General features: G+C 37.9%; 1 protein-coding gene across 4 annotated transcripts in view; it reads left to right on the top strand.

Moving 5' to 3' along the window:
* Positions 1-13,140, top strand: part of MID1 (midline 1) — a 245,479-nt gene that overhangs the window by 181,601 nt on the left and 50,738 nt on the right. The window lies entirely within an intron of this gene.

Genomic DNA, 13,140 nt, shown 5'->3' with positions numbered 1-13,140 from the left:
GATGCTAGTTTTAGCAGTGTGAATTGGGAATGTTTATTCAGTGTGTTTTCATTTTGCTCATATATCAATGAACTGTGAAGAGGGCAATATAATTCTCTTATATTGAACTTAGACATCTTTGGGTCATTACTTTTGTTGTCATTAGTAGTCATGCATGTGTGGCTTCATGCAAAAATTTGATATCAAAGTTACCTGTACTACTCTGACAACAAAGTAGTAGTTAATCAGTATCTTGAGCATTTTACAAACTTGAGAATTGGGCCCACTTAAACCTAATGACATTCAATAATTCTAACTGCAAGGTGCTGTGCCTGGGTTGGGGCAATCCTAGGCATGAGTACAAGCTGGGAGAAGAACTCCTTGAGAACAGCCCTGAGGAGAAAGACTTGGGATTTCTAGTGGACAAAAAGCTTGACCTGAGCCAGCAGTGCACACTTGAAGCCCAGAAGGCCATCTGCATCACCAGAGTGGCCAGCAGGGCAAGACAGAGGATTGTCCCTCTTTGCTCTGCCTTTGTGAGGCCCTACCTGGAGTGCTGCATCCAGATCTTGGGCCCCCAGCACAAGAAGGGTGTGAAGTGGTTAGAGCAGATCACAAGGAAGGCCACGAAGATCAGAGGGCTGGAGCACTTCTCCTATGAAGAAAAGCTGAGACAGCTGGGGCTGTTCAGCCTGAGGAAAAGAAGGGTGACCTCATTGCAGCTTCTCAATATTTAAGAGGGGTTTATGAAATGATCTGATGTAGTGGGTGGCATCCCTGCCCATGGCAAGGGAATTGGAACTGGGTGATCCTTAAGGTCCCTTAGAACCCGAGCCATTCTGTGATTCTATGATGATGATCTTGATTGCCCAGATCACTTGTCAATATAAGAGCATGTGTTACTGGTACATGGTGTCTGTAACAAGAGGAATGAAGAATCTCATTCAAAGCCTACTGACTCATTAGAAAAACTAGTACGGTCTTCAGTGGGTTTTGAACTAAAGGCATTTGATTTAAGGGAAATTTCATAATCTGTAAAATAAAAATCACAATGTTTCTCTTTCCTAAAAGAAACTATAATTCATAGATATAAAGTACAAAACATGAAGTATTACTAGTTTTCTCTATTAGGAAAACTGTTTTTATCAAATTTGATTTAATCATTTAAATGACTAACTTAAGGGGCTTTAAAACCTCACAGATTGGTGTATCACTCATTTCTTTCAGTTGAAGTTACATGGTTAAAATGGAAACAAATATATTGCATGATTTGAGTTGATGTTAGTTTGGGGAACAAATGCATTATTACGAAAACAAAAACCCACTGAGATATTGAAATACAAAGTAGAATAAGATCCTTATTAATTAACAAATCCTGGGTAAAAGCTAGTTTTAAACATGTAAGTATGTAGAATAGGAAGCACTCTGGTAGAAACAAATGAAAAAAAAAAAAAAAAAAAAAAAAAGCAAGTTAATGGAGCTTTCATTTCAAAATTCAGTAATATTATCTAGAATATGCAGTTTTTCCAAACGTAATTCCCATATCCTGCATGAACAGCTACAACAAAGAACAAAGTGAAAGGTTTACTGATGCCAACTTGCTTTCTTGTCATCATGTAACTGTAAAATATATGTACTTACAGCAACAGTGGAGCAATTGGGAAAATAGAGCTGCTCTTGACATCAGTTATGCATGCAATGTATGGCATAGTCCTGCTGGCACCCCCTTGGCTATTTGCACAATTATTTTCTTGGTCATCTCACAGAATTGCGTGTTTATGTACAGGGCAAACAGGTGTTTGTGCAGAAAAGAGGAATCTAAGCCTCTCCATCTGGGACAGCCTGATGCCCTGAGGTTTGACAAGTGTTGCAAAGCTTTGCTTTCCAAATTCCTGGAGATAAAGAGTGGACCAGGACTGTAGGAAGTAGATAGATGTTGATTTTCCTTTCCCTTGCATAGATACATTTGGTTGTTATATGTGTGGTGGTTTTATTCAGGTGGGCAGTCAAGCTCCACTACAACCATTTTCTCACTCCCCCTCCTCAAAGGGAAAGGAGGAGAAAATATGATGAATAGGCCTCAAGGTTTGAGATAAGGACAGGGAGAATGCTCAACAATTATCGTGATGGGCAAAACAGACTCAGCATAGTGAGATAGCCAAATTTATTGCCTATTACTAACAAGCTAGAGACATGAGAAACAATTGAAAGAATATAAAAAACTCCTTTCCCCCTTCCACCCTCTCCCGCCTCTTCCCCCCAAGTAGGACAGTGGAACAGGGAATGGGGGCTGCGGTCAGTCCCTAACGCTTCGTTTCCACTGCTCCTTCACGGTCACTCTTTGCCCCTGCTCCACATGGGGTCCTTCCCACAGGATGTTCTTCCTAAACTGAGCCTGCAGGGGCTGCCCACAGGCAGCAGCTCTCCGAGAACTGCTCCAGATATGGGTCCGTACGGGGTCCGTCCCTCAGGAGCAAACTGCTCCAGCACGGGTCCCCCACGGGTGGGCAGCAGCTCCCCCCAGACCCCTGCTTCTGCGTGGGCTCCTCTCCACGGGCTGCAGCTCCGGCCCGGGGCCTGCTCCTGCGGGGGCTCTCCATGGGCTGCAGCCTCCTCCAGGCCATATCCACCTGCTCCACCGGGGGCTCCTCCACGGGCTGCAGCGTGGAGATCTGCTCCATGTGGGACCCATGGGCTTCAGGGGCACAGCCTGCTCCACCAGGGGCCTCTCCACAGGCTGCAGGGGAACTGCTGCTGCCTGCCTGGAGCACCTCCTGCCCTTCTGCTGCATGGATGAGGGGAGCTTCAGGGCTGGTTCTCACTCCTCACTCTCCCAGCTGCTGTTGTGCTGAATGAGTTGCATAGTTGCATAGGTGAAATATGCTCAAACTGGGCAAGTCAGCTCAAAATACAGGCACAGAGTTCAGTGAGCTAGAATGAGAGCCCAGGGTAATCTGTAGCTTGATTTCGCTCTAGAATTTCCTAATACACATGCATATCCATGGATACACATGCATATGCACACAGAGCCACACTTAAATCAATGCTTTGATTATAGACACAGCTCTTTTAAATAATAAAATTGCTTAATACAGAATAAAGAAAAAATAAATAAATAAATAAACGGTATATTTTCATGGGATGTTCTAAAAACTGTTGGGTGTACAAAATGAAGCTCAACACTAAATTAGTGTTGTGAGACCTCGAACACTATTGCTATTCATACATAGAAACATCAGGGAATACTCTGTACACCTTCTACATCTTCACATTGCACTTGTTTTGCATATCACAGTGCATGTATGAATGCCTATTCAAGTTCTTGTTTGTGCATGTTTTATATAGTTAAAGAGAAAGTGTTTCTCACAAAGACTGTAGTCCCGTCTCTCACAAAGAACAGATAAACAAAATACATACAAAACTAAAGTAATGTACTGGGTGAATCAAGTTCTGGTCTTCTCTTCCAATAAAACTTTGTCTTAGGTCAAGATCTAAATTAGTTAAATAAAGGCTCCAAATAAATATTTCTATAGGCTTCACAGTTTTTGTAAATTCCCAAAGTACTATGAAAAGCATACTTACATAATCAACTGTGGCTCATGTTTTCAGTGGAAAAAGTTTGCCAGCCTTGATAGTATGAAAAACTTCAAAGGCTGCGATAAATCAGATGAATAATTTGTCTGGAGGAAGTCTGCATAAATTGGTCACATTATCTAAATGTGTCAAATGAAATCTTAAGATCACTCCCTCTCTTTCTCCAGTAATAATTGGATTTGTACGTCTCTAAATTGCTAGTCTTTCACCATAATGCAGGGGCATGTATTTTTCACTGCCCGAATGCCTGTCATGGTAAATGGTTACAGAACAGTGGCAAAAGATACATGGGAGGATTTAGGCAGTCTGGTTCTCCATTTTCCAACTCTTAGCCCACCTGATGTGAAGAAGATGAGGAGACCATGTAAGAACAGCTCACTTCTGCATTCCTAATTTAGAAAAGCTGGACTGGGTAAGATGAAAGGGGCTAAAATTCTAAGTAAATTGTTCAAAGATAAATTAGAAGGCTTCATTACTCACATGATTTCCTCTGGGGGACCATCATTTTTGAAGGAAGAAGAAGTAACAGAAAAATGGTTTTTTAAAATTATCTTGATTTTTCTTAAGTTTTTAAGGTTTTAAAGAAGAGTTTGGTTATACATATCTCTTGCTGTTCTAGAAAAGCAGTGGTGGAAGTTTATTCTCTATTATTCATAAGTATTTTGTTCTTAATTGAACGTTTATGAAATTCAAGGCTATGTATGCACTTGAAAATTGCTTTGGTTCTCTATGCATGAAATGCCCTCATTTCTGAAGCCAAATTTACTAATGCAAATTTGGATGTTTAATATTTTAACCAAGACCAAAGAGAAAGTATCTTTTCCTTATTCTATTACTAAAATGTTCAAAGTCTCTTGCTATTAGCACATGTGGCTCTCTTATTTATTCTTCTAATTCTCTTACGAAAAGAACATGTAGATCTTTCCTGAGGGTTCTAGCTTTAAGCTGAGAATCTAAAATGTGAAGAGAACAATCTTGCAATCCTGTTCATTACTTTGAAGTATTCTCTTGCAATTGCTCATATTAGAATGAGCAATTTGTTAGTTCATACTAATTAATTAGTTCATATTAGTAAAATAAAACACATCTGTTACTATTTGCAATGCTTAAATAAGTGAATTGTGCAAATCTATGCCTCCAGATAGGACATTTGCTTTTGGTTTGCTGATTATTATTTTTAAACTTTAAATTTATATTATCAAAGGCTGTTAAATAAAAATCTGTCTTTGAATTGTTGGCCTCTCAAATGACAGTTTGATTAACATTGAATTCATCATTTCATTTTAATCTGAATGAATGTGCAGTCCAATAAGGATTGAAAAGTAGTAAGATATCTTAGGAGGAGAAGCAGAGGAATTATTTACTTGGGGACTTCCCTGGCTGTAGCATGCACCTGTCAGCCCCAGGGTACTTCCTTGAGCACCCGAGTTACTTTCAGTCCTTCCACCCAGAAACTCTTGGCACTGTGTACAGTTGGCAAAGCAGGAGCCAGCAACTGGGTTCAACTCAGGTTCATGAAATCTAGCAGGAGGTGAGGGTGCATCATTAAAGAAACTGGGCATGCCACAGCATGGCCAAAGCAACAGAGGCAAAATAAGTACATGATTTGGAGATAAGAGTAGTGAGGGAGATGAGGCTGTCTGGGAATAGTTTTGGGTCCACTGCTGAGGTAAGGGGAGAAAAATCTTAGTGTTGTACATTAAATGAGAGAGGATGTATTTCTGCCTGCTGTTTTCTTTGTATGCTTTATTTTCATATATCAGTTGGAAATATGAGGCAAAATGGAACGCTGTTTTTGTCATAGCTATTTTTCCAGTGCATTGATATTTAAATCATACTGACACCTGAACCTGATTTTCCAACAAAAAGCTCCTGTGGTTGTGTTTGTTTGTTTGTTTTATTTTGTGTGTGTGTTTGTTTTTTTGTGTATGGTTGTTTTGTTGTGTTTGTTTTTGTTTGTTTGTTTGTTTATTTTTTGTGGTCAGTGGATTTGAAATCTGGAGATGATCTTTGATGAAGTATTGGAAATAAGAGTTAAACAAGTAAGAAAATAAACTTTACTAGAGTACAAAAGAAACATGAAACAAAATCTGATTCCAAATCATGATTTTTACCTTGTACTTTATACTCACTACTTGATTTAAAATCAGCTCACCACCATCACATTACCATCACATTTTGCGTTTTAATAAGTTCCTTCCAGAGGAATACAATTGTACTATATTTAACATTATTCTTTGTTTTTATCCATAGCAACTTATAAAAATTGAAGACTTAAATATAATAACAAATCTGTAGCTGCAATATGAATCAAAGTTTATTTTCCTGAGTCCTAAATCAAAGATCTGGTGCTTGGTCAAAATCTCTGAACAGAATAATGTTGATAAATTATTTTACCAGCCCAGATTGGCAAGTATTGTGGAAGACTCTTTAAGCCTTCTTTTCAAAGAAGTACTTAAGCCTGTGTCTAAACTTTAAATGTGTGAGTAACTCAAGTTCACCACATTAAATTCTTTCAGGGCATTTACTCAATATAATATAGTATTTTAGTATACTGTCTAGGAAATAGGATAAATGAGAAGAAAATGGAGAGATTTACACTTTTGTCTAGATCTAGCTCTAACTGTGGGCAGCAAAGTGAAGAGCTTGTGCCAGAATGAGCATTAAACTGGAAGGATACCAACTTTTTTATTGCTAGTAACCTACTGCAGCTGGGGCCTATTCCACTGGAAGGCAAAGATTGAGCCACCAATGACTTCAGTGGCACAGAACCAGTGTGCAGCAGAATGGAAGAACTAAGTCATAGTATAATTCTTGGCAAAATCCTGGATAGTTTTTAAGAAGAAAAAATACTATAAAACATAACGGTAAAGGCTTCTTTTCTTAGCATGATACACCCTAAGTCAAAGTTGGGTCTTTCTGGCTGACCGTTTGGTTGTCACTTACCTGAGGTACCATGACATTGAACAGTGGGATGGATCTCCATTTTCCCAAAGAATTTTGCCTTCACTTGGGCTTTCCGACAGTGACAATATGGTTCCAAACCAGCAGCCAGAGCAACAGCTGGGAACAGATAAACCTGTTTCCTCTCTATAGACGAATTGCACAGAAATTGACTCCCATTTCTTTAATAAATCCCTTCTGGTGGTCTACTCTGACAAAGTTCTGCATGCTGCACCAGTAGCAGACAAAACTAGTGTGTGCCCTAGCCATCCCAGCCCTTCCAGTCATGTGAGGAGATGGAGTTCTAATACCTTCAAGTAGGCAATTTACAGAGGTCTTTCAAAGTGATGTTTGCCATGCTGAGAAATATACACAAATACAGGTGGTTGCAGCTCCCTCAAATGGCAGCTTTGTCACAAGCCAGCAGAAAGAGCTGAACAAGGTTTATGGCAGCTCCACAGGTCTACTACCTAACACAGACCAAATCACCGTATTTACTTTCTCTGCTGCTTGCCTATCCAGCTCTCCTTCCTAACCTGCCAGTTTAGCTTAATACTGAACTGCTTTTTATACATACCTGGTTAGATAAAATGGGATTTTTTTCAACCGCAAAATGCAGTAATATGTATTGATTGATTAAATACAGATTTTTTTCCATAATATAACCTCTCAAATAAAATATAAACTTTCAAAAATGTTTTGGTAGATATCTGTAGAAGCCAAGATTTTAATAACACTGCATAAATTGTGGTACTTTAGATGAGCTTTTTGCTTTCTCTTTCTATAAGTTTCTGTCATTAGTTATGTGCAAAACTCAGAGGTTCGTTTTTTGGAATGAATACTTCCCAGATCTTGCTTGCTGAAGATTAAATTAAACGTCTCATGAGCAGCAGCTCTTGTTGAACTCCTGGGTTCAAATACGTCCCATGTCTTGGGAGTTCAGAACCAGATGCAGCCAGGATGCTGCAGGACAGCTGTACAACCATTCAAGTTCTCCTTATCCCCCTTCATTGCATTGGATTAGCCAGTAGGGAATAAGCTAGAGAACTGCCTAGCTCTCCTCAATAAGTCTTTAATGATATGCTTTAAATGCAATCTATCTGGTATTTGCTGTGCTCTTTTAACACTTCATCTTCCAGTTTGACTACTGCACTGAAGAAGAAAAAAAAAAGTCACACATATTTGTGCCTCAAATATATGTACAGTTTTGCAAACCTTGAATAGCTCACGTGTTCATCCACAACTTGTATATTTTCAAATTTATTCAAATGCTTAAATGTCTTTCTTGATTCCTGATTATTATCGTTGTCCTACTTTGGTTACTTATTCATTAGAAACAGGGCTGAGCTAACTACACAAGATCCCAGCTAAGCCAGTATTTGGATATCTTATATTTTGATTGAAATAGGAATCTCTTTTTAAAAAATTGCTTATCCTAAAGTCAGTTCTGTCACTGTCTAACTTGGGACAAAGTTTTGGTAAGAAGTTTGAATGCCCTGAGAAAACATGTTGTTCTCTATATTCTTTCCTTTCCCATCTTCTCCCCCACCCCACCCCCTTTTTTTTGTATGTCCATTTCACGTTATTACTAATAAAATAACTAATAACAAAATAACTAATCAGTGTCAGTTCCATTGGCCTGTGTTCTTTGTAATCGTGGTCTCTATTGCAGTTAGAACAATCCTCAAGCACATACATTGTTTCTTTCCCAAACCTAATACAGCACATCAAAGGTAAACTTTTGCTACAACATGCTATATATGGCTCTCATCCTGTCCTTTTTCCCCAGAGGCCACAGCTGTGAAATTTCTCTTATGCTCTGAAGACAGAAGAAAAAGCAGTGAAGGAAGACTAAAGAGCATTGCAGCAAGGCAACTCATAAGGCAGAGTAGTGTAGCAGTCACCTCTACTTGAATCAAAGGCCAGAGCTGTGGCTGCAAATGGCAGGCACCCATGTTACACTGAGTGCACAGCTTTGCAGAGAAGTGAGAGAACAATTGTAGGCTTTCCTTAGAATATTGTCCTCTCAGTTAATAAGGTTTTTGTGTGGTCAAGAATCTAAAATGCTTGGATTTCATTTACTTTTCCCAATGTTGCATTTTAAATAAGAGATAAAAAATAAAATTAAAAAAAAAAAAAAAATCCTGTGAAATATAGCAACAGACCTGACTTAGTTAATATTGTTTAAGTGATGGTGGCTTCAAATGCAGCTATTTTTATTGCATTTTTAATAATAATAGTCCTGGACAATTAATTAAGAATGCAGTATCTCAAGGGTCTTTCCTTGCGATATACTGTAATCACTCGAGGTAAAAAGCATAGTCCCCAGGAGTGTATCAACATCATAGCTGTTATTTCTTTTCACATAGAAATGTGCAGTGCAGTTGTCAAGCTCTGCACATTTGAGACTAGAGGTCAATCATTTGTATTAACTACAAATGTTACCATTCCCTGGCTTAAGAAATACAGGGTCGAGCATGTGTATCCTATGGAAGAGCAGTCATCTGTTTCAGGACAAGTACATAGAATAAAAATTAGCTTAAGTTTTTCCATGTGCACCTGGTATGTCCGTTTAAATAAAGAACACCAAAGGAAACATTAAACTCACATATACCCAAAACCTGGCTCAAGACCGTGCTTAATATTCTGGCAGTTCTTCTGGAATTGATTGGCAACTTTTTTAATAGATTAGACGCAAGTCCTAGAGGCAGCAGGCCTGGTTCATAGGGTACGTCACCGCAACGAGGTGGAAATGTAACTGGAGCATATGCAAGTATAACTTCTTCAAGTTAGGAGGAAAAATAGTTACAGTAAAAATGTGGTCGCATGGACTTTGTTAGCAACAGGGTGCATATTTATGATCTATAGGGAGTCTGCATATCCTAAAGACTGATCTGCCATGTCATCACCGCTCTGGTTCCCCTGCTAGCTTGACTAAAATGGAATTTGATCACACTTCTGCAGTGTGTTTTAAAGTGTGTTTTAGTCCTAATCTCTCTTCTATTGTTATATAACTGTTTGGCTTTTGGTCACACACTTTAAGCAATCAAGTCTGAAAATATATAATCTCTCTCAAAGCACTCCAGTCAACAAACAAAATGCATTAATGTGAAAAAGCTCCCAAGTGGTAAATTCTAATGAATGCTTATATTTAGCAGGAGCAAGAAAAAGAATACTTCCAATGCAAAAAGGAAAGTGACTTCAAATGGAATTTAAAATCTCATTGTAGTTGATAGCTGTATCTTTCTTTTGTGACCCTTTGAGTAGACATATTTATGGAGCAGAAAAATGCCACTGAGGAATTCTCAGGGATGTTGTCTCTCTGCTGTGACATAAGTCAGGAGTACACAACTCAGCATGTTTCTTCTTTAGTAAGAAATACTTACGGTAATTTATTTTGACAGCATTTTCAACCCATATAGTAGCTTAAGACTATCTGTTTGTGCTACCTCCTATTTTAGACATGCGATGCTTTGCATGAGACTGTTAATTTGGCAAAGGGCATGGGTTCACATTTGGTTTTCATAGACTGATAGATTTAAAGGCCGGAAGAGACCATTATGATCATCTAGTCTGACTTCCCCCTTCAATCAGGGCATGAGCCTCACGCAATCATTACTGCAAAAAGACCAAGACTTCACTGTGAGCTAGACAGCAGCTTAAAGAAGGCATCCAGTCATGAGTTACATTCCTTTAGTTTTTAGAATTAATTTTTCCAACTTCAGATTCCAGTCCCTGGATCATATCATTTTGTAGGCATGCAGAGTCTAAATGAAACATCATCCTCAACTGTCCGTTTCAATTACGTCTGTGATTCCATCTACTTGGATTTATCCCCAGATTATAAGAATATTTATGTTGTACAGTTGTCAGACCGTGCTAAATGGACAGTAAGCATTCTCTTCACTTTATACTGGATATTGTAAAAAAACAGCTGTGAAGCACACATGGATTTTTAAGATCTCAGGCTAGGTCTGCATTGGTAAGTCATGAAGCATTCAGCCTGGCTTTTGACTTTTGAGAGCAGTTTTCATTCACAGGGTTAAGATGTATGAAACCTGCTCACAGAGATAATGTACAGCAACTCTTGTACTTCTTTTTAAAAGTCATCCCCTGAATTTCTAAAATCAGCTTTTAATAGACAAAATTGGCAAGTGAAAAAAAAAAAAAAAGAAAAAAAAAGAAAAAAAAAAAAGATGAGGAAAGGCAGGTTAAAATGTTTCAGTAATTATGATTTAGCTAGACATTTTTCCAAAATATTGTTGCAATTCACCTGCAAGAATGGCCATAGAATATTAGGTGGGAAGAAGGAAGATATTTTGGATAAGCTTTTTCTAGCACTTGTTTTCAAATGTATACATCATAATCTGGCAACAAACTTTCTCCAGAATGCTGTGTGATAGTCAGAGTGGTGCAATGGTCCATATGTGCATCAAACAGGGGAAAAAGCTAGAGAAAGATACTGTCAAAAGAAAATTCAGGTAAATATACTGCAAGAGTTGATTGAATTTTAACAAACTTTAAAATTTTCAAGTCAGCCCAGTTTTAAGAAATGACATTCAGTACTTGCCCTAGTGAAATCAGGAAGATTGACATTCATTTAAGAAAGCAGCTGCCAGTTCTTACTATTTAGTAAAGCATTAATATAAACTGATGTTCTTCAACAGACGTTTAACAAAATTCTGATACTTCTTGACCACAATCTCTTACCTACCAAACTGCAGTGAAAAAAAATCCAAAATTTCCAACTTGAAAATAACACTGTTCAAGAGCTCTTGAATGCATTTTCTCTAATTTTTGTAAGGCAACTCACTAGTGTAATGGTTATTCTCTATTTTTATGACTGATAAAGGCGGACCACATCAAGCGACACATCTGAAACCATAATAATATATATTGGCTTATGTTTATATTCATTGGAGAGAAAAAATATTCTAAAATCTTTATCCAAGATTTAAAATAAACCTATGGGTAAATAAATTTCTGTTTCAATGCAAATTCTTGTTCTTCATGAATGGGCTTTGTTCAAGAATGGGCTTTGTTCAAGACAAAGGTTTAAAAAAAAAAAAAAAAAAAAAAGAAAGACAAAGTTTTTAAAATCACTGTATTCCAAATTCCATAACAGCTTTGAGAATATTTTTTTCTTCAGCGTATGTATTGGCCCTAATTGTTAGCATTTATTGTGTCAAAAATACTGTTGAAATTAGGCAATCTCAAGAGTATACTCATCAAGAGTTTACTCATCAATCATACAGTTTTCATCTTACATCTTGTAGTATAAATATATCAGGACATGCACACAATGAATACATAGGCAATAGGAAGGCACATAAATATAATTTCAAGACTACTTGCACATTTGGATCCCCTTATTTTATTTTATTTTTTTTTTTTTTAAGACAAAGGTTATCTGATACTGTAAGTATATATGATATTTAGACTTTGCATGTGAGTCTCAGCTCTGAAAAGGGACATCTAACAGCATGGCAAACATGCCTCTGCAATTAAATGATCGTTCACAGTACAGCTTTTGGAAATATAAGATACAGCTCAAACTGTTCGGTAAAGAATTCCCATTCTTGTTACTCTTTGTTTTTAATGAGCTATAAAATAAATGCAATGTAGAAGGTATTTTTACAACCAGAGTTTGTGATACATGATACGCATGGTTGGGCTGGAAAGAAAATGCCCAAATTATGTACTTCAAACACCCATCACGCTTCTCCAAAGAGTTACATACATAAAGCCATCAAAATCCTGTGCTGTCTTTAATGGGACAGGACTGACTCCTCCTCCAGTGTTTACAGCTTCAGCTCTGGTAAACGCCAAAGTATGTGTGGTTCAGCAGTGAAATACTGCCAGCTTCACTCACTTGTAGCCAAAGGCAAGAAGTAAGGAGACTGCATGGCTGCAAAGAGGGAGGGCAAAGCACAAGGCATTTTGAAACAGCATGAAATAGGCAGGAGGTAACAGTGCCAGAAAACACACACAAACACACATGAAATACCTGCGTGGAGATGGTAGGGATGGAGGAAAATGAAAGGATGAAAAGTCAGGTGAGTTTGTAGTAGCTGAAGTACCTTAAGTAACATAATAGCTATATCGTGGGGAAAAGCAGTAGGGTGGAGAAATGAAGTATATTAATAAAAGATGAGCAGGGTTGAAATTAAGAAGAGTTCTGCAGGGGCACTACAGGCTCTGTGAGGAGGGCCTATTTCTGCTATTCTTGTTCAGCACCTCCTAGATCACTTTAGTGGGGACTGATGGAGGATAACATACAATTAAAAGGCAGAGATTGTCAGCCTGTCAGGAATACTAAGCAAGGGACTAGTCTCACACGCTTAAACAGGTGAATGACTATGAGGAAAAGCTTCTTATGAGCTGTCCTCAGGATTTTCAATATGAAATATATATTTATATATGAAATATATATAAAGTTACTGAAATGTGTGAGTGTTTACAGTCAGGACTCTTTTTAATGGACTGTATTTTTTTATTCTTTTCTATTTACTCAAGTTATACTTAGAAATTATTCTGTGTTTGTGGAAACTTTGCATGTTATGCTTCCAGAAGGTGGACTTCAGCAGCTATCACAGGATCTACGCTAAAAAGCAAGGAGCTCCT

The sequence above is a fragment of the Aythya marila genome, assembly GCF_965140915.1.
Source record: "Aythya marila genome assembly, chromosome: 1".
NCBI classification, from domain to species: Eukaryota; Metazoa; Chordata; class Aves; order Anseriformes; family Anatidae; genus Aythya; species Aythya marila.
The sequence above is the reverse complement of the archived record's forward strand: the minus strand, read 5'-3'. Positions and strand labels throughout refer to the sequence as shown.